At 31.2% G+C, this 23,003-nt stretch overlaps 2 long non-coding RNA genes and 2 other non-coding genes across 4 annotated transcripts; 1 reads left to right on the top strand and 3 right to left on the bottom strand.

Annotated features, from left to right (window-relative positions):
• The first annotated feature begins 1,640 nt into the window (after nucleotides 1–1,640).
• Nucleotides 1,641–7,494, top strand: LOC148599298 (uncharacterized). The gene is made up of 5 exons (XR_015918248.1): nucleotides 1,641–1,699; nucleotides 2,238–2,353; nucleotides 3,794–3,895; nucleotides 6,560–7,066; nucleotides 7,273–7,494. It is a non-coding gene; the product is annotated as an uncharacterized LOC148599298 (long non-coding RNA).
• On the bottom strand, nucleotides 4,412–22,986 carry LOC148599299 (uncharacterized). The gene is made up of 4 exons (XR_015918247.1): nucleotides 22,801–22,986; nucleotides 13,832–13,940; nucleotides 6,471–6,779; nucleotides 4,412–4,686 (listed from the first exon to the last, which is right to left on the bottom strand). It is a non-coding gene; the product is annotated as an uncharacterized LOC148599299 (long non-coding RNA).
• LOC148599300 (U5 spliceosomal RNA) lies at nucleotides 12,364–12,481 on the bottom strand. The gene has a single exon (XR_015918291.1). It is a non-coding gene; the product is annotated as a U5 spliceosomal RNA (small nuclear RNA).
• Nucleotides 14,878–14,995, bottom strand: LOC148599301 (U5 spliceosomal RNA). The gene has a single exon (XR_015918290.1). It is a non-coding gene; the product is annotated as a U5 spliceosomal RNA (small nuclear RNA).
• Nucleotides 22,987–23,003: the final 17 nt, after the last annotated feature.

Here is a 23,003-nt window from a genome sequence, read left to right on the forward strand (position 1 = left end):
AGATGGAAGCATAAAACTCGCCATCTTCCATTGCTCATATTATCATTCATCTAATTGTAATTTTATGATATTTTATGATAAGAGCATTAGGACTGACAATAGAAATTCACATAGCAGATTTTAAGCTAAGTCAAATGAAGTTCACCCTATTGTTAGCTTAAATCTGAGTAGCTAAGATATGCATGGTGTAAAGAATTATTTAAATTTACAGTTGGAAATCCTTTTGAGGTTAATATATGACCAACAGGTATAAAGTTAGAACATTAAGTCAGAGGAAGCTGCATGTTTAAACAAGAGGCTCCATGGAGCTCACTTGATGAAACAAATACACATCCTACAAAATTATTGGCAAAATTTAGTTTTTCTACATACTAGTTTGAGCTAGATTGTTAAAATCTAAATTTTGCCATAGTGAGTGGATGAATAAATTAAATCAGGAAAAGATTGAAGTAGAATAGAAATATATCCCATTAAACCTCTAGAAAACTTAAAAAATGTAAAATAGCAGCCAGCAGGAAGTCTCCCTCACAGAAGTGTAATCATTTTGTAAGTGTGATTTGACTATTTACACCACCAGAATCAATGCAAAAAACAAGATTTTTCATATGTTGGTGCATTGAGTTATAATTTCATTGAAACTTTGAAAATGCACATATCAAGGGCAGATAACTGTCAAAAACCTTATTTTATTAACATTCTATCTGAAAATTTCTGAGGATAGAGTAAACATTTGGTAGTGTAATCACTGTGCAGTAGTGAGTAGTTACATAGCCACATGCAATCTGAATCACTAAATGAATGATAACCTGTTCACCAATGAGGAACTTCCAATAACATGTTAGTTAAAATTAGTTACAGACCACATTAGCAGTCTTAGTTTATCATTTGACAGTTGCACATTTAAGATAAAAAATACATAGATTATGTATGAAATTGGCACTTTACAATAGCTATATTTTTTTTATTTGGCTGATTTATAAGGGAGATAAATGATCAATGTTCTCCAAAATACAGACCATTATAGAGAAAGGACTATTGTTAAGTAAAAGTATGGTGTATGTAGACCTAATAAGTATTGTTTGTTAAGGGGGGAGGAGTATCACCTCTACCATTGGAAGTCTGAATTTTAGATGGATTGGTAATTAAATGTAAGCTGTAAGTGACCTTCGGAAATATTTGAATGGCACCTTGATACATATTATCCCAACATTGCTTTAAAATCCTGTTAAGTCAGTACTTATACAAATAGTCTCAAAATTGCTAGCTCTGACAGACTGAAGAATGAATAAAAAAAGAATCTTTCATTGAAAGCAAGGTATGGTATAGTGTCAAGAGTCATTGGTTAGACAAGATAAACTGAATTCAGTAATAGGGATATCTTGTTGGCAAATACCCCAATATAAGATCTCAGATTTAATTTAATTATTGTACATATCTCACATTAGATTCACAAAGTAATTGTCTTGTGCCTGGCACACAGAAACAAAAGGAGATTTCATGTTCCATTAAACACACTAGTCATACATATGTCCGTAGCAAATTGGGCGTGCACTGAACATCAATTGTTTAGTAACAAGATTGTGTTACGTTGTTTACCTGGGCACAGCCATACCTGTTAATTGATATACAGGTAACAATATTGATAATACAGCTGATTGACAACAGGTGTGTTGGATTTCAAGACAGTTTAACACCTGTCGTAAGTATTTTGCAAGTGAGACATGGCGTGAAAATCACATTATATCAAAGTAGATAACGTTGCTATGTGAGCCCTTTAACCAAAGTGGTAGATGACACCTCATTACAATTGTTTTGAAACTTCTACTTTCTTTCTATTGAAAGGTGTGTAATATGAGAGATAAAAAATAAGGTATTGTTCTTGGTTTTAGGTAGATCATAATAAGATTAAGATTGATTAAAGAACTTGGAGGTCAGAGTGCCTTGAAAAACTGCCGAACATGCTGAAATGAATGGGATTTTATATTATGTACAGATTTGTTAATTAATCAGGACTTGCTGATTAACATTTGTATGCAAAACAAAATAGATATGCATACCCTAAATTGAACCTCATCTTTAAGTTAGAGATCTATAATTAATTTAATTACAGGTTAAAATATAAATATAGGAAAATCTGTCAAATTCTTCCATAATAAGAGTATATCTTCAATATGCATATAAACACTATGCAAAGTTTGAATAATATTGGTTTAACAATTTTTGAGTACACTTAGCAGGTCAACTCGAAGCATGGAAGACAAACAGACTGACAGATGGACAGAGTTTGAGTGGATACTACACCAGCTTTCACCATTGGTGGGGCAAGTGAAAAATCTATATTGTTTAGTATTTGGTGAGTAATATGAAGATAAAACCTTACTTAGATTGGGCAACTTGGACTATTCTCTGAACATTTATTGACTTTTAACCAGGACCATAAAATGACATAATATGAAGCCATCCTTAAAAAATGTTGGTTCACCATTTATCTACTCAAACAACAGATTTAAATAATTTTTCATCTATGTCTCAATTGAAATAAAAGGAAATGTGACAAATTTTAACTAAAAAAATTCTAAACAATGAAGATCTTTTTGACAAGGTAGATTTAAAAGTCTATTGATAAACAAAAAAATGTTTAAAGATGGTTTTAAACACAAGATTTTACATCTGGATGAACACTAAGTTTTATGATTTTTATTGTCATAAAAACACAACCTTTCCACATAATATTTATCTGGGCTGGAACAGACAGACATACAAACATAGTTTTTAGGATTTGCCTTGAGAATTCTTTTAACATAACCTGCCAACTGTTGTCATGTCTAGCTCCAATAAACTGAGAGACCTCAAGAACTTGTAAAATGTACCAAGTTTCTTCAGTGACCAAGAAATTCAACTACAAAACTTAAAGTGTGTTCAATATAATGACATCATTTTTCTTTTGTAAGAAATAATATCTTTCTAACCTTCAAGCCAAATGTAATATTTCACTTTCACAAAAAAAAATTATTCAAACATTTGAGAAATGTATATTTTACATATCAAACAGCAATTAGTCACAAGATCAAATTTTATAGTCCATTAGGTTGAAGTGAAGAGTGAGTAAACTAAGAACTGTTAACTTATTTTCTATGATTTTAAATATTTACGTAAGAACCCTGGTAAGCAAGGATATTTAGGACAGTACCCTGGTAACAGCAATGAGATTTAGGAAAGTAGCCTGGTAACAGCAAGGGTATTTAGGAAAGTAGCCAAGGGGTTGACATAGAAATGGTGGTGACAGAAATCATTCTTATTTAGTTTCCAGGCAAAATAGAGTACTACAGATTAATTCTGCTCTGGCGAGGGTCCGAGAAATGAACCCTACCCCCACCCCAAAAATATCTTTTTTTTTCTCGACAGAATGAACTTGTGACCTCTTCTATTAGCTTTCAAGTCATTATTTTTTAACAAACTTGATATCAGATATCCTCATTTTAAAGCACAGTCACACCGTTTGCAGATGGACATAACTTGCACTTTCCTGAACTAAGATTAAGACTGCCAGAATCAATAAAGTGAAACCAGGTCCAATCCCGAACAGGTCCGGGTGTAGCATGACAAGGGTTAAATTCCATCACACCTGGTGCAGTCATCACACCTGTATAGATATAAAGGTGTAATCTCCATATTCATACTTGCCAACATTTGAAAATGTCTTTGGGGTATTGTACCAGTATGTGTTAACCAAGATAACCATTCAGGGCACTTCAATTTCATCAAAGTGTTGTTTTCTTGTTCATATGTTTAGGCTAAAGAGTTTGATGTAGTATTACACTCTAGTCTCAGCAATTCAATTACCAGTACTTTTTGCTCACATCATGCCAAAGAGATGGAACACTTATAAATCAAGGTAACAATTACATTTTTTTCTTGCTTTGGCTTTTACCATAATACCCACTGTAAACAGGATTATTATGCAGATAAGTTTTAAAAGGCAAGTTCGAACTTTCCAGCTGAATCTTGGCAGGCCAAATAGGGCAAGTTGTGAATAAAAGTGATACTTTCTTCCTTGACCTTCAACACATGCATGGTTTTTTTCCCTATATATAGATGTAGACGTAGTGACATGAACATATCAGGGTCCAAACAAATAATTTTTTTCCACTAAAAAAATTCAAACTTATGAAGGGGCACCTGCCAATAGTCTTTTCTTTTTTATGTCCTACAATATGTACTATGGTTGCAAAAATAAAACAAAAACGAACAAATACAAAGTTTGTCTTTTTTTTTTCTAAGTTAAAGAGGGATGGTTTTTAAAAATACTGCAGGTCTTTAAGTGGGGTTTGGTTAAAAAATAAGGGCTAACTTTCTTGAAAAATAAGGCATTATAGTGCAAATCTGATGAAATATAGGGATATCATAGGGTGACTTTTAAAATTTTGCACTAAATCTATACTCCAGAAACACATACCTATTCATCATGTTCATCTCATTATAATGAAAACTTTCCAAATGACATCATATCAAGCATACTTAAGCCATGTCATGTAAATGACTGCACTACACCAACTGGGACACCAAGGCAGCTTTTGAATATCTTGAAGTCTTCAGTGACCACAGTTCTGCAAACTACCAAAGCTGTCTTGGTATCATGTTGTTGTAGTCCATCACAAAGACTTGAGTGTTGAGTATTACATGCTTCTGAGAAAAAAAAACTAACTTTAATTGTTTTCAATATGTAAAATTAACTAATGGATCATATACATCTGTATACATGTAAAAAAAAATTCAATCAAGGAGAAAAAAAGCCAACTTTTTTTTAAAATATTCAACCAATTAATTTCAATTTATAAGGATAATATAGGGAAAAGAGCTCATTTAAATAAAATTATAGGGATTATAGTGTATTGCCAAAAAGATAGGGATTATAGGGTATTGCCAAAAATATAGGGATTATAGTGTATTGCCAAAAAGATAGGGATTATAGGGTATTGCCAAAAATATAGGGATTATAGGGTATTGCCAAAAATATAGGGATTATAGTGTATTGCCAAAAAGATAGGGATTATAGGATATATAGGAAATATAAGGTCAGTTGGGTTGGCTGAAGGCCTGATACTGCAAATTTCAATAAGATCAAAGAAATATTTAAACCAAAAATCCTTCCTATATCCTTGACAAAAATCAACACCTACACTGGATTCAATAACATAATCAGGTATTCATAGGTTGGAGTAATTGAGAAAATAATTCTTTACATATCAACATAAATTTGAAGAAAAAAAATAAAAAGCAATTGTTTTATTCACCTTCAAGAATTCAAAGATTGTAATCTGTAATTCTCAACTAGCTAAAAATAATAGCTTTTATCTTTGAGAACTGTTAAAATCAAAAAATTTTCACGTTTCTTTAAACAAAAGATTTTTATCTTCAGTAATCTAACAATTAGTCGCCAATTTTCTACTAAATTTCATAAACACCCTTGAAAACTAAAAACCCATAAAATTGATACTAATCTAGAACAAATTGAATTCTAACAAATGTGATGTTAAGTGTTTGAGAACATTCAAGATAAAATCAAATCAAAAATTTAACATGATTGAAGAACTTGCAGTATTTACAGTCAAGGGAGATAACTCAGGAAAACTTGAAAATACCGTTTCTTTATCAACTTAACACAAGTTACTATGTTTTAAAAAGTTTCAATGGCTTCACAAAATGTTTTTAATTTTTTCTTTTCTATCTTCTATCAAAAAATATGAAAATTATCCGTATTACTGAAAAATAAAATAAACATACAGTTACATATGTTAACATGCTAAGTTTACCCCAACTCCTACAGAAAAAAGTTATTTGACAGCACACAAAAAACATATTACATGTGCTCCATCCAAATTAAACAAGAAAACAAAGGTGATGATGACCTATTTAAGTGTGGCAAAAATCTCCATGACCTACAAAGTCAAAAGTGTCACATGATAATCATATGTTGCTTGTTTCATATGATGATTTACACATGTTAGTCATATGTTTATTAATTGAATCTTATATGTAAATATTGGCTTCCAAGCATATAAATATACATTCAAATGTGCCACATACAACATTATATAATCCTTTTGTTAATTTTGGCTTGAAAACATATAATCACCTGATAATCATATGATTGTTTTCATATGTTGATTCTCATGTTAATTTTGTCTAAAAAACATATGAAAATCATATGTAAATTGAAACATGGTTATTTTATTGTGCTTGATTCATATGATAATCAAATGATGCAAACCATGATTCTCATATGTGGCACACTTACCTGTGTATCATATGCCAATATGTAAACTGTAACATATGTTGACATTCATATACTAATCATAAGATTCTCATGTGTGGCATTTTTAGTTGTGTATTTCAGTATGAGGTCTGGTATATAATAGTTGAACAAAATTTATAGATGTACCAGTATTACATATGTGTAAATTACTTACTTTCTTATTGCATGCAATGCAAACAGCATTTAAAAGCAGTAAGCATTCCTTTACAATGTTTTCTAATCTGCCCCAGGTTGCATTTTCAGACCACTACCAAGCCTATTTGTCACATTTTTGTACGAAGTAACAATGACTGCAGTTGTAGTCCAATGAAATACTGATATGACTGACTTTTTTGCAATTACAGGTAATGCAAATACACTTCTTATTGGTTGTGGGTGGTGTAATTATACATATAAAATCATCGCAGTCTTGTAGGAAGAACTTTCATTTCTCTCAGAAAAATTCTACAATCAATGAAGAGACCTGTAAAAAGATATTGAAATCTTCAATTCAAACTCCCATTACTATTAGTTACATTTTCCAACAGGACAAAATTATTATTGATATGCCATGTCAAGAACCTATTAGAAATCTTTTCCTTAAATCATGAACTACATTGCCTAAACCAGTCTGTACAACTATTGAATGGTTGATGACCGATGATTGAATGATCGCTGATGGATTAATAACCGATGATGACAACTCTGATAGCAGTTTTGTTATGTAATTTGATGGATAATCGGTTGATGTAAATTTCAGAATATTAATTGGTATGAATTAAATATAGTGCCATATCAAATTAAATTTGAAATGAAAATAATAGATCAGCATTTTGTATTTCAGTTAAAATTGCAAATTCAAAAGAAAAGTCATTAAATATATGTCTAAATATATATCACTTAGTATAGTTGTTTAAAAATTGAAATCCTTATTATCATATATAATGTCTTAACATTCATTCTATATTCTTCTGCAGGCTTTTTATCACAGACAAGTCACATATTCAAGTTATATACCAACAATAAAGATCCAAATATATATTGTTGTAATTAAATTTTGGAATTCAACTTTACTTTGACAAGACTATGTTTCTGAAGGCAAGGTGGACTAAGGGAGATAACACTGATTATTTCAAAATAATTTTTTTTTGTATCCAAATCAAAATCCTGTATTCAGCTAAATAAAGTAATCAACATTTTGTCTTTTTTCCTAACTTTGTGAAAATATAATTTTAGTACCAGTAGATACACAACTTTTTCTAATTCACTTTATGAATTTTTTTCCCTTTTAACATACATACATGTTAACATGTACATTTTAACCCTCCCACATAGGGTTGGAACTTACACAAGAACAGTAGGGTTGTTAAAGGCTCTTATTGGCCTTAAATACAATTGAAATAGTATATGGTAATCATCAAGTGTTAAAATAACAACAAAGAAAACATAAAAACTTCTGAAATTCTTGCATTACAAGGATAAAAATTGCTTTAAGTTTGCCAAAATGCAGACATTCCATTCATTTTGGTACTTTTTGGTCATATTTTTGGCAAAGAAATGGTGTCCACACCCAAGAAACAACTTTATATTTAGTTAATACATTCAGTATTACATAGTTTAAAGTTGTTTCTCGGAAGTGGGCATTATGTTCTGAATGTAAGGAAAACAAAAAAAAAAGTAAAAAAAAATACAATTTTCAGTAGTTTTTGTTGAATTATGAATAATTGTGGCAGTACATTGAACTAAAGCCACAAAACACTTATTTTCCTAAATGTCTTAAACAATTTTGAAATTTTATAGGTCATAGCCTAATGTCCCCATACTTATAGATTTTCTCACATAAAAATGTAAAATTTGTCAGATTTTTTTGGGTTAAAATTACTACATTTTTTTGTGAAAAATACGTAAAAACTGAATTTAACATAGCATATTTGCCATCATATTAAATTCTCCCACATGAGACAGTGTCAATGAATGAGAATTGACCTTATGAACTGTTCCAAAGGTTAGAAGGTATGATAACAGAGTTTGTAATCCTACATGAGCTGACTTGATCATTGAAGTTAAGAAGTGGATTGCCTAATTCCATTACCATTCTTATGAATGAAAGCGGAATTAATCACATTTTTCTTAACTCAAATTATTTCACAATTCAATACACCATTCATTAATACTGCAAGTTATTTGCAGGGATGTAAGAAAGAATGTGAAATGAATATTTATGCATGTTTTTTTTTGTATTCAATAAAATTCAAAAGGGAGAAAGAGCAAAACTGGGCAACTTCAATTAATTAATAAATATCTGATTAAATCAAGGATATTCGTTTTCATTTCATAGGCTTTTAAGATATGTGATGCCATAAGTCACATTTAAAATCAATCTGTCCAGTAGTAGCCAAGACTTGTGTAATGACATTTTTTTCATGATTCTGCATAGTAAAAAAAAATGGCAAAGTTTAATGAAACAGGAAGTTGATATATGACACAAAATGATTTTGGTGTATACTCTATCTATATAAAGCCATCCAACAAATTTGAAGTCAATCAATCCACTGGGCACTGAAATAATTGTAATGAAATTCAGACAGGCTCCATGATGAACAGGCTAACAGATGGACGGACAGAGTGATTCTAACCACCCAGTCATTGAGCAGGGATATGATAGTTGTCCATTGAGAAAGTATTTTGAACCAGGGGCCTAGTGCCTGATATGACTGGTACTGTTGGAGCAGTTCCAATAATTTTTGTTGGTACATCATGTAGTACCTGGAATTCTTGTCAAAAAATTTAAAAAACAGGATATTTTACTCTACAATTTCGAAGACATGTTTTCATTACCCCTGCTGTACCAATACAGATTTGGGTGCTATGCCTCTGAGAACAAAACAACATTATCGTAATTGTAAGTGATTTTATCTATTATCTATTTGCAATGAGAACAAAAATGGGACATATTCATGGTTTCTGGATTACATTAACAACATGTCACACTTATAATATTTTAGGAAAATTTCTTAACTGCATATAAATTTGTATCTTTATAAATCAACTCAGTGACCTTAATGTACTATTGTCACAAGTATCATTTAATCAATACAGAGCATCTTAGCTATCCACCCGGTTTTCACATTATAAATTAAATCTCTACTTGTAATTTTTTTTACTTTTCAAAGGCAATAACTCCCACACTGAGCAACAGATCTTTATGAAAATTTAAGCATAGGTCGGTATCACCATGCCGATCAATTCCCCCATTAAAAAATTAGGCTTAACCCTTTGGTTTTCAAATAATTTCAACAAGTTGTCAATTTTCAGTAGTGGTGGCCAAGTTTTCGACAGATAAAAAATTGTTAAGGATATCCTAACAAACATTCATGCCATGTTTGGGTACAATCCATCCAAGTATTTACACACTTACTGTCCATATAACAGCATTTATTTAATTTCAGCACTATATTGCTGGTCAACATGGCCTGTGCTCTACAGACATTTTGTTTACAACTTGGCTGCAGATATATTTTGATTACCATGAAACACTGGAATGACTTAGCTGAAATGTAATTCAGTTTTTAAATGGAAATTACTGATTTTTTCTTTCAGTTTACAGATAATATGAGCAAAAAATAGGGTTGGTTGAATAACTGTAAAAAGCTTTATATTTTTTATGGCTTTATATATATTTAATCTTTTCTATGGTGGAATATGAACTTTGGAAAAAAAAAGTTTGAGACACTGACAGAAACAGGATACTAGTATATTTGTCATTGTACATTACCCTTAAACTGACTCTCAGCAAACTTCCATCAAGACTGTTTAGAAAGTAAAGCAAGATCGACAAATGTCTGGAAACATAATGAAATACAAAATTTAGTACTGTGAAAGTACTATAATTTGTGGGGTACCCATTTTCATGTTTTTCATGGGTATGCAAAACCAAGACGTTTGGTTCCTAATGAAAAGGAGATTCCCGTTGATGTGTATACGGAAAACCTCAAAACCACGAATTTAAGAATCCACGACAAATAGTGTAATTAGACTATAGAAACTATAAATGAAATTAGATTATCTTGACAATTATGTAATACTGTGAATGTACTTTTATTCATGGGTACCAATTTTCATTGTTTAGAGAAAAAAATGTCATTTTGTAGATTCTTTCATTAGTTTAGTGAATTTGTCAACTCCAACAGACAAATTAATGGGAAATTTTCTTTTCATTGGGAACCATATTTCATACTTTTCAAAACCCACAAAAACTACTAAAATTGGTACCCCACAAATAATGATACTTTCACACTTGGGTTAAGTAGTTCATCTACCAAAATTAGAAATGTCAATTTTTTTAATGGTATACCTTATTGCCTCAAAATTGCCAAATTTTACATTGGCCAAAATAACCCACCATTCTGTATATGAATGAAGATCTTCATATTTCATTGATTTTTTTATTTATGTGATATTTACAGTACACATGAATTCAGTGAAATAGAACTGCATACGAGTAGTGTTGTGCAAATGCTGTTGTCCTGAGATCTTTTCTGTAGACCTGCAATACTCAGTGGTTCATATCAGCACTGGTCTGAGGTCAAAAACCCTAGACTTCTGAGGCAGGGCTATTTGAGATTACGTAGGATCTTTCTGCAGACCTGCAATGCTCAGGGGTTCATATCAGCAGTGGTCTAAGGTCAGAAACCCTAGATTTCTGAGGCAGGGCTATCTGAGATTATCTAGCTAGGATCTTTCTGCAGACCTGTGATGCTCAGGGGTTCATATATGTATCAGCATTCGTCTGAGGTCTGGAACCCTGAGGCAGGGCTATTCAAGATTACTTTGGATCTTTCTGCAGACCTGCAATGCTCAGGGGTTCATATTAGCACAGGTCTAAGGTCTGGGACTTGATTTCTGATGTAGGACTATTGAGATTACTTCATCCTGGACCTATCATACTTTACATTTACTCTTGTTTAGGACCTCTCACTTTCTCCTGGAGGACCTTTCATTTAGGATGCAAAAATGTCTAGGACCTTTCACCTTTCCTGGTGGACCTTTCATTTAGAATGCAAAAATATCTAGGACCTTTCACTTTCTTCTGGTGTACATTTCATTTAGGATGCAAAAATGTCCAGGACCTTTCACTTTCTCCTGTGGCCCTTTCATTTAGAATGCAAAAATGTCTAGGACCTTTCACTTTCTCCTGGTGGACCTTTCATTTAGGATGTGAAAAAGTCCTGAACCTTTTACTCTAAGAGAACACCTGAATCCCTGAATGTTATTGTGTGTGCTATCTTAAAATTCAGATCTAGTTTGTAATTCTAGTTTTTGCATAGAAGAGAGTTGTTTGCATAGAAAGAGTGATTTACAGTCTGTGATGTCTTACTATATATTGATCGTTACATACTGCAAACAGAATAATAAATAATAGAAATGTTTTTGTTTTTTTTCAAATCTTGATTCTGAGTCAATTGAAAATAGAAATTAACTACAATTTACATGGAATAGGTCCCGATCTACCATTCAAATGCATGGAAATTAGTCATTTAGATTACATTGAGTTCATTATTAAATGTAAAACTACTTTCTGTGTAAAAATATCAATAAAACACAAAAATATCAATTTCTACATGATATAAGTGCTAAGCAATGAATAGAAGACTTATCACTGTAAAGCAGCATTTCATGATCTCATGAGTAAATAGTTAAATGCAGATTGGTTTCCAGATTTCAATTTCAAATTCAGAAATTGTGGACAAATAGAAAATGGAACTACAAACCCTGCAGTTGAAATTTGTAAAAAAAACAACCACAATGAGCATGATCCTTTAAAGATTTAAGGAAACTAATATTATTTATATTTTGAATGAAATTACTTAAACATTTGAGATTAGTAGAAAAAATAAGTAAGTTGGCCTATCAAAAATTTTTCATTCAGACCTAAATGATTGTTGTTGTTCATGTCCCTCATCAAGTTGGCTTTTGTTTTATCAAGATCTTCCAAATTTAATCATAAAACTATAGAAATTCTGCAGTAAAGGAATTAGTTATGTTTTTACCACCATTTATTATATGTTACCCTACCAGCGTAGGGCTAGAAAAATTGTCTATAGACTCATTAAATTGTTCCTCTCCACGGAAATCTTTAGTAAAAGGCGAAAGATTTATTCGTGGTTTGAAGAGAAACCAGAGTTAATTATTAACATTATTTAAATTGCTATGTTAAATAAGACCAGTCACTACACCATGGTATAATAAATTTGACTTCCTGTAAGTTTACACTGCAAAATATAAATAAAAAAGACATCAAAAGCCTACAATTTACAAAAATATAAACATAACTATAATGATGTAAGTATTTGAAAAATACACTATATGAAAATGATCTTTCAGATTTGTAAAATAGAAATTAAATAATTCATAGGTGAATGATTCATGTCCGCATGCCATTTTACACAGCCAAGTGGAGATAACTCTGAACAACAAACTAATGTCAATAAAGATATTACAAGATGTAGAAGATAATTTAAAGCATCCTTTGTAATTAGTGGTTGATTTTTTTTTTATTTCTAAAACCTTTTTCCTCTTATCTTCATCAAAAGGTAAATAGGATCAATTATTCAATAGGAAAATTGTGATCCTAAGTAAGATTAATCAATGCAATGCCTTAATTAATTGAAATTTTAGTAAATATCTGATGTTTTAAAGTGTTGACATCTCATTTAACCATCCAACACAATTGAAAGGCTAAGAATTTCACACTTGGAGACAAGATCCTGGGGAAAAGGTATCATATGCACAGATAATGCTCAGATAAGCCAAATTTCATATATATCTTATCAAAATCTTACAATTTTTGTTATAAGAATTATAAAAATAAAATTTCCAATACCAACTTTTCCAAAGGACACCTCAATATTTTCCTCTCAAGATAAGATAAGAAGGCCTAAAATTTCAAATTTTTCAGTAATCTATTACAAGATTAAGGTTGGTGGCAGTGGGTAGATTTAAACAAAAATAGAATGAACATTATTTTCTTAGTCATTCAATGATGCATTTTTCAGGTTTGTAATTAGTAGATTTTTATGGAAATTGAAGGAGTTAATGACACATTTTTTTCTCAAACAATGCATATCACGATATTGGATAAGTTTGACATATGTATATATCGTGATACATTTTAAGAGACATGTATCTTTCATGGGTGCCGCAATATTTTACAAAACTAAGTCTTATGCACAACAGGAAATAAAACAGTAAGGATTTGATCCATCATTCCATTTGAAATAAAACATTTAAGCAAAATTTTATTTTTAACTCTGGGTCATTAAAATAACGCTAGCTATAACACTAATACCAATAAATTTATTTAAAAATGGCATTGTATCTTAGGCAGCCACGACATACTGTGAACCGAATCGTCCCAAAAAATACTGAGATTTCAATACATACGGTGAATCGTTTCCCCCTTAGAAAATTGAGTTTTTTTTATCATGTAGGGGACAACACAAAAATGTGAGTAGTCTATAGAATAAGTAAACCTACCAGAAATACAATTGTTTAATTTTGACCTAGCTTACACGTCTTCAATATCTGCCTTTTGTTGAATCAAATTGGTTTATCATATTTTTACCATTCAACTGCTAGCATAATCCTGCAATGAATAGATAAGAGATGAAAAATACATACAATGGAGTGATTAGAATTAAAATTTCGAATGCAATCAGAATTTCAATGAGTCAATCTTCAAAGCTGCATTAGCAGTCATTTTTGTAAATTTTTGTTTTTGTTGAAATATACCTTAACTTTGAGTTATTTCTACTAAATTGTAACTTTCCTGTATAACTTCATTTGATATCCACAAATAAAATGCATTAAATACATGAAATAGGTGTCTATATATTTATTGTCTTGTAAGACAAAAAATCAACCTAGATAAATCCATATGCATGTGAATTCTTGCGACCTTAATCCGCACATGTGCTGTAAGGGTCGCCTCTTTAATGACAAATCTGATTGCAAAGTGAAAGTGGTTATTCAGCGGTAAGGAAGACCGACGGACTCAAGCAGTAAAAGAAAAAAAGTTTGAATATAATGCAAGGATCCTTTTGAAATTTACCTATTGTGACACAATGTGGCTCAAATATGGTCATTATTTATTTGAAAACTAATCAAGAAGTAAATGAAATGAAATGAAAACAAGACACATGCTTATCTGTATATCCCTTATTGTTATTTTTTTACAAAGGTTAAAGTATTTTTAACCTAGGTGAATGTCCAGTCGGCGATCTTCGGAAGTAATGGCGAAAAATAATTAGATCAGAGCTATCAATCTTCTCGGATTTAAAAAACGTTGTTTTCACAATATTCTGTAGATATTATTGACATTTATTGCTTCAACTGCATTACTACTACCTTATTTCATTGAATCAGCAAAATTCAGTAGAATCAAAACTGAACAAATTTGGCAGCTAATGCAGCTTTAACATTCTTTGTAACAAATTTGCATTTTAAAGGGACATTTATAGCTGAATTGTGATAATAATTCAGACCTCCCTTACACTTCAATCACTTATTATGTTATATATGTTACCCTACCAGCGTAGGGCTAGAAAAATTGTCTATAGACTCATTAAATTGTTCCTCTCCACGGAAATCTTTAGTAAAAGGCGAAAGATTTATTCGTGGTTTGAAGAGAAACCAGAGTAATTACCAAAGAAAATTTAAATTGCTATGTTAAATAAGACCAGTCACTTCACCATGGTATAATAAATTTGACTTCCTGTAAGTTTACACTGCAAAATATAAATAAAAGAGATTTCTAACTCCTACAATTTACAAAAGAATGGACTTAATTAAAATGATTTATGTAATTGAAAAACTACACTTACTGGAAATGACCTTTAAAATATGAAAACTACAAATCAAATAATTCATAGGTGAGTGATTCATGTCCGTATGGCATTTTACACAACCAAGTGGAGATAACTCTGAACAACACATGTAAATAAAGACATCAAATTTAAAAATATGTGATAATGTTTAAATTAATTGATTATTAGTATTTTGCATTTAAACTTGTTCTGGAAATTTTCTCTTTTTTTTTCATTAGATGCTAAGTCAATACATGTTTGTATTATCAATAATTCAAATAAAAAAAGTAAACAAACTTTGTTTGAAGAATAGCCAGGGGGAATATTGTAGTGATCAATTAACTACATTTAATTTGTTTAGGTTGTGATAAATATCTAAAATAAATATATCAATGAAATTTATTTCTATCACATTAAATGAAAAAATGCAACCATTTTTAGCAAAAACTGTGTACAGTATTGTATCATACAAGAAAATATTGTAAAAAAATGTTATGTTTTCTTAACACATAATTAATGTTTTGGATGTATATATAAGTAGAGTTAGAAATAGTAGCCTGCCTAATTTTAGCAAAAATCTATATATCCATACAGTAAATATATTGAATCAATGCACCGAAGGTGCAGAAACTCGGAAGTCGCTTGGCGTACAACCTGCAAGATAGGTTCCCGATATTTATTTTTTAAGCAATATGCTAGAGTGCTGGTCATGACATGGACTAAGGTTTGATTTTTTGTTTGTTTGTTGGGGTTTAACGTCCGAGCAGCAATATTTCAGCTATATTCAGACAATGAACATGAAATGGATGATAAAATGAAAATGAAATGAAAAAAAAAAGGGATGGGTCACAAGGATAATAGGGTCGACAAATTTTGATTGCCACTGGAAAAAGGGGGATGGGTAAGGTCAGGCAATTTAGCCACCTGTGGCGGAGCGCAAAGGTTCCTACTCCTATCGAATACCACAGCAGGGTTCTTTAGCGTGCAAGGAACGTGGCATCTTTCCCAACACGGTGCACCACTATGGTTTGCAGTCAGGTTTTCCGTATTATAGCCTGACAACCCCAGCATGTAACACGCCAGGGGTACCCCATTCCACCACCTGGGGCACACATCCCAGTTGCTCTGTGGGCAGAGCGCCTAGCCCCTGGATAGGTTTCTGAGCACTATTTAGTCGCCTTTTACGACAAGCTTAGCACTGCTGCAGGCCTATTCTTTTAACACCCGGACCTGCACGGGGCGACTAAGGTTTGAGAATGTTTTGGTGTTGAACCCATATTTCCCTTCCAACCTGCAGCAAAACAAAACAAAGCTGTACACAAATATCGTAAAAATAAGATTATTGCAATTACGTTCTTGAGACCTTAAACTTGAAAAAAGGCAGCCGATGATGTTGATTGTGACGCTTCTTGATAAAATGATTTTAATTATAATACCATTCACCACCCAAAAAGAGAGAACTCCAATTAAATTGTATTGGCTTTTAACTATCTTTTTTTGAAATTACTATGTGGCCAAGCACAAAAATAGTTAGGCGTCTCGATTTACCAGTTTGAAAATATTTAGCTGAAAATTAACACTTAAAATGTTTGAAATATCATTCATTAGGGATATCGGTGAAATATTTAAAGTTTAAAAGAGAATCACACATTAATTTGAAGAAAGCATTTCCATCCGTGAAGTTATCTGCCTGAAGCCCTTTTGTCATTCTTATACTTTACAATACTCGAAGCCACTGATGTGACTTCGGAGTAAAAATTGTATTTTGGATTGACTAGAGTTTGAGTGAGTTTCTTACCCTGATAAAAGCAGTGTCTCATAAGTCAAAGCTGGGTACCAATATATTATTGATACCACTTGCATTCTCAATTTATTTTAATCATGTTAAATGTTTATTGGCAAGTGACACTTTGATAAAATATAGTATTCAGTGGTAAGGTTTCAGTATTCTATATAGATTCATAAAATTAGAAATTTCTTTTTTTGACATATTATTCATGTGTTAAATTTCAATGAATTATTCTTTATTTATTTATTTACTAGTTCTACTATTTAGGGTTTTATGATTCTAATTAATAATCAACTGAAATTAAAAGCACCAAGCTAGCACTTCCTTTTAAACTCCTGCATTTATTGAAAACTGTACGTCTCTTACCAGTAGTAATATGGGATAAACCCCGAACAAGGCTATACATTTTTATCTTATTATTAAGTTGCTTTATGGGTCTGTACGATGAAATGTATATTTGTTCATTCCAATCTGTCTGCTCATGGGAGATAACTCACATTGAAAATCCTATTTAAGTATCTCCTTAATTTGGGATTATACAGTACATTCTATATCATTTATTTCTCTTATGAACAAGGGTTCTTAATCTATGCATTCTGAGTATGTTTGGAGCATGTTTTGAATGGTTGAAATCAATTTGAAATGTGAAAATTTTGTATCCCAAAAAATGTTTTTGTTTTAGAAAAGGCTATATAACTTTCATATTTTCATTCTCCTTAATGTCCTTTTAAGGAATGATTTATATTCTTTTCATACTATGAGGAAATAACCTTAATCACGTTGGTGCACACTAAATAACCTGTGTAGCCTGTTGTTTTTAAGTGTGCACCACGGGCATTGAGGTTATTTCAAATAGATCGAAAAAATATAAGTCATTCTTTAAAATTTAATTGTAGTATCAAAATTCAAGGAAAGGTTGATGACATCATAGTCACATTACAAATTTATTTCTATCAAATCAGGAAGCTTGTTATTTCTAAAATTAAATTATTTTCAAATGAAATGAAGGGACAAATTTAGTCAAATAAAAAATCCATTTTTTGAAGATGCAACTTCATAATTTAGGATTATGGAGAAGGGAGATGATTATATCAATCTTGAGTACACTTTATATTAAATAATGCTTCACACTACACTCTGGTTCCTACTCATACATAGTCTGTCTCCAATCCAGAAATGTCTTTTCTTGTCATTAATTGACCTTTACAATCAAACCATAATATTTGTTCTTGTCTAAACAGTGTTTCTTAAATGTTCTTTAAGTTGCATCATATTCTTGATTGATTTCACAGACATCTTTCTGCTATTTATTTTCAGGTTTAGGAACCCCAGGAAGAAAATCCAAAATGTTTTTCATCCAAAATTTTTATCATGCTCAATTAATTTCTTGAATTGAATGGATAGATTATTTTAAGCACTGGTATGATAAACATACCACATGAACCTCACCAATCGGAACTACAAAGCCCTTCCAGCTACACTAAAGATATCTTCTCTCTGTGTAACAAAAAAGGCATAGTATTTTCAATTTTTGAAAGACCACCAATTTGGATCTACACACACAGTCTAGAACTAAAACAAGTTGACCTAAACCAAAATAAAAAGCTTAGGCAATTAGACCAGTAGTTTCAATATCTGCTTCAGTAGAATTTATATTCAATTATTACTAACACAATGCAAATTTTCAAATAAAAATATGGATTGCTACTGCTGAAACAAAAATAAAATTTGCACTTGTGCAACAAAAATTTTCAATCCCACATCAAATCCCAAAAGGTTGGTGCCTTAATTAGTCAACAGGGTTCTCCCCAGGATTTTCAGATAGTGCTGTATTCAGTGCGCGGGACACAACATTAATGTGTCGAAATGTACCACTTTGTATTTAATGTATTATATAAAGATTGATCAGTGTATTAAAAATGTACATTTGTACATTGCTGTTTATGTTTACATGAATTATTTGCAGATAAATATTTTACTTTTTTTCTTCTTTTGAAGTAATTATAACTTTAATACCATTTTTTTATTTTTCCTTTTTAAATAAACAGAAAAATTTAAGATATTCTATCGAATTATGACTAGTAATTCTTCATATATATGTCCTCTAATTCATACACATCCACTTAAAATTTTTGCTGACAGCAGACCCTTAAAAATTACAATTTTTCATTTGTTTTTGGGCCTCAATGGCTCATTTGAATGTGATATTCATTTGATTAAGAGCAATCTCCATTAAACTCTTTTTCTAGTTTCAGTAACTTTCAATATATATCTATGTATTTAGAATATTATCTAATCAGGTACATGTAAGACTACTCTGGTCTTAATATTCATGTTTCCAAAAATTTTCAGTCAGTAGTGTGGAGTTGACCTAGTTATACCAGGAAAAAACATAAATCTTATTCTTGTTATTTAAAGTTGGCACACTGGTTGTTTTTGTTTTCTTTTAAAATATTATGTAGTTTATTCATGACAAAACCCTATATCATAATTTGCAAAAAAAAAAAAAAAAAATTTCCCACACCTGCTGTACTATTTTTAGACTTGGGAGATCTATTTCTTAACTAATTTTCCCGCCAAAAACGTGCTCTTGATACACAACAACATGGCAATGTAAAGAAAAGACGGCCATTTCCTTTTTCTTTTCAAAGTGTTTTGGAAGTATTGGATGAATAAAGATTCTTTGGGAATTTAATATGTTCTTTTATAAGGTAAATCAGCTTCTTAATTTTGAAACCATCATGAGATTGTGCAATTATTCAACTTTCCTTTATAAATAGCCACATTCTTTTGGCAAGGGTTGAGCGACTTTTTTACCACAGTCAGTTATGATTGGTTCAGTATCAGATATTAATATCTGATTGACACCTTCATTAAATTAATTTGTGGCAAGGTGTGGTGAGTAATAAAGAATCTCGTCAGCAATGTCAAAGGATAGGCTTCAGACACCTGTGCGGTCACGTGATCAACTGACCATAGCGAGTTTACTGCTAATTACTGTGTCAGATGCCATAAATAACCTCGGGGCACACACATTTCCTGTCGTAATTGACTTTTAATCCTCAAATTTAAGTTTATAGCACAGCGCCGGTAGCAAGATAGCACAGTACCAATCTTGATAGCGCTGTAAAGTGCAGTGCTTTAAGGGCCTGGGGAGAACATTAGTCAATATTAGTAAACTCAGAACCAGTCAGAGGAGGGGTGATGAATTTGGTTGCTATTTCCCCCTTTTTGCCCGAAATCTTCCATAGACAATGACTATACTTTCTTCATTTAGTAGTATTGATATATTAAATTGTTGATTGGGGTTGTCTCTCTTTGATCATATCAAGCTGGATTTTTAAGTTTATTATCATTTTCTTATTTTTTGAAGAAAAAAATCAACCCTAAAAGAGATCTAGGTTATTAAATTATGATCTATAACCATATGTTTACAACAGAGAAGCCAATTTTAAGATGACCCCACCATATAATTACATACTGGTGCCTAGAAAAAATATTGACTCCTATATCAAGATTCTACAAATACCATTTCTGAATACTTTATGAAAGTGAATTTGAATTTTTTGCATGTTGAATTCTATTTTGAGAAATTTTCATGCAATATAAAACAGTAAAGCAGAACATTCCTAAAATTCTAGGCCACAGAAATTTAACACTATGTAGATTGTAGCACAATTTCTTGAGGAAGAAAAAGATACATCTAGAAAGACATAATGTGTAAATATACATTTGTATGAAAAAAATAGATTTTGGATTATTTATCATCTTCTAGTTTTGTGAACATATATCCATGCTTGAATGAGACCAAGACTAAAATATTAGAACATATGATCCATGCGACTGTGAGTTCCTGCAAAAAAAATCTCTGTGTAAGGCACAAACCATTTTCTTATGGTGGGGGTGGGGGGGGCCTGGGATTTTTCTAAAAAAAAAAAATATTAATTCAAATTTTGATTAAAAAAAATAAAAATATTTTGAAAAGAGCTGAAAAAAAATAAAATAATTCAGAATTTAAAAAAAAAAAGATTTGAAAAATCTGAAAAAAAAAGAAGAGGAGGAAGAAGAAAATGAAAAAGAGGAAGAAGAAAATGGAAAAGAAGAAGCGTGTTCAGTGCATTAAATATAGTTATTAAATTTACCATGTGTTAACTTTTTTTAGTTTATTTTCTATAGGGGTCCATGTTACTCATGTTTTTTAGTTCTTTGTTGATTTTAGTTTTTTGTGTGCTTTATATGCGTTTGTATATATGCATGTTGGTTGTTTTATCTGATTTGCAGGCTACCGTTCATTGAAGATATATAGGTCGCCTTAGGCTGTCGATTTTCGATTCCTGGTTGAGTGGTTGTCTCCTTGATATATTCCAGATTTCCATTCTTTTTATACCTTGGATTTGTAATCTCTTGATTATTTTCTTTTTTTTTTTTTTTTTTTGCACCTAGCCTTTGTAATATACTAAATGATTGTACCATAGATTTAATGACTGGATATGAACTGAACACAAAACCAATAAATACCACACACAAAACTGAAAGAAAAACATAACACTTTAATATTTCAAAAGAAAAAACAAAAAAGTAGATCACAACATGTGATTTTGACTAGAAATGAAGGAAAATATTGTAAATGTCTAAAACATAGTCTTCCAAGCAATGCAAGACAATGGCGGAGCATAAACATTTTTTTGAACGTTTTCTTTATCTGTTGGTTTTTTTACTAGGAAGCGGGAAATATTGGGTTTTAACTTTGTTTTGTTTTTCTGGTCTACCACATTTTAAAACTTTTTTCTTGTATTTTTGTGTTTTTCTTACAATCCCCTTTTCTCTAGCTGAAACACCAGACCTTTCAGTGATTTTTTCTTCATAATTATATGTTCAGCTTTATTATATTAAATAGTTAAGTTTAGCTAAGATGATTGTCACGTAGCTTTTAACTATGTTTTATTAATATCATTTTATACTCATTCATGTATACATATATTACGGTGTAATTTACATTATAGAACTATTACTATTGACGCTAAATATCTCGAGGGATCATTTGTTGTCACTGTTCATACCTGATATTCTCTGAAACAAAACAAAAATAATGCAAAAAGATGTCTGAGTATGTATTTACGTACGATTTTTTCAGGTATTCCTTGCTTGCGATAACATAAGGAAATGGAGGACAATTTAATTGCAACATGAAAATTCAAGGATCTTGGTATCTCTGTGATTGTCTAAGAAAGTACCATAGTGCAGGAACTGGCCTACAGAAACTATGCTCACCAAAACCAAGACAAGGATATAGACAAAAATCATGTTTTATATTACCGTAATAAAATATCACCTTGAACCATGTACTTTATAATATGCATTTTTCCTATAAGCATACGCTGGGATACTGCTCTTGCAGAGATCAAAAAGCATACATTTCAGGAAATTCCCAAAAAAAAAAAGATTAGTTCCTCAAAAAAAAATAAATATATTTGCTGAAAGTGTAAAAAAAAAATTCCAATTTTATTTTGGTCTGAAAAAAAAAATAAAATAAAATTAGGAAATCCCAGGCCCCCCACCATAACTGGCATAAGAAAATGGTTCGTGCCTAATTTTCGAAACTGACAAAAGTTTACTAATCTGTAAAAGTGAGTGCCGCAAAGTGGTTTGAGCTCTACGGTTATTACGTGTACTTCCTAAATTTCCCTTAAGGTTCCCCAATATACTATTGTCCTATTGGGCAAGATAATGAAAATTTGGTTACTGGCATACTGCAATATTACTATTAGTATATTATATATATTGAAATCTTGTCAATGTTTAAATATGAATAAAATTTTGATGTCTCTGGGCAAGTATAATTGAACATTTACTTTTTTGAATGGTAGTTTCACTTTTCCTGAGAAAAAGGACAAATACGAAGGGTTTTCTTTTATCACACAAATCGACATCACATTTTCCTTTTCTTTTTCCCGGACTTTTTCTTCAAAGCAGACATGAACTTCCGGTTTCGAAAGGCAAATCACCTTTTCGACAATAATTTTTTTGCCCCTATATGTTTCCACATCTATGGATA

Source organism: Perna viridis, chromosome 13 (assembly GCF_037379345.1).
Source record: "Perna viridis isolate PV_CMFRI_1.1 ecotype Kerala chromosome 13, ASM3737934v1, whole genome shotgun sequence".
NCBI lineage: Eukaryota > Metazoa > Mollusca > Bivalvia > Mytilida > Mytilidae > Perna > Perna viridis.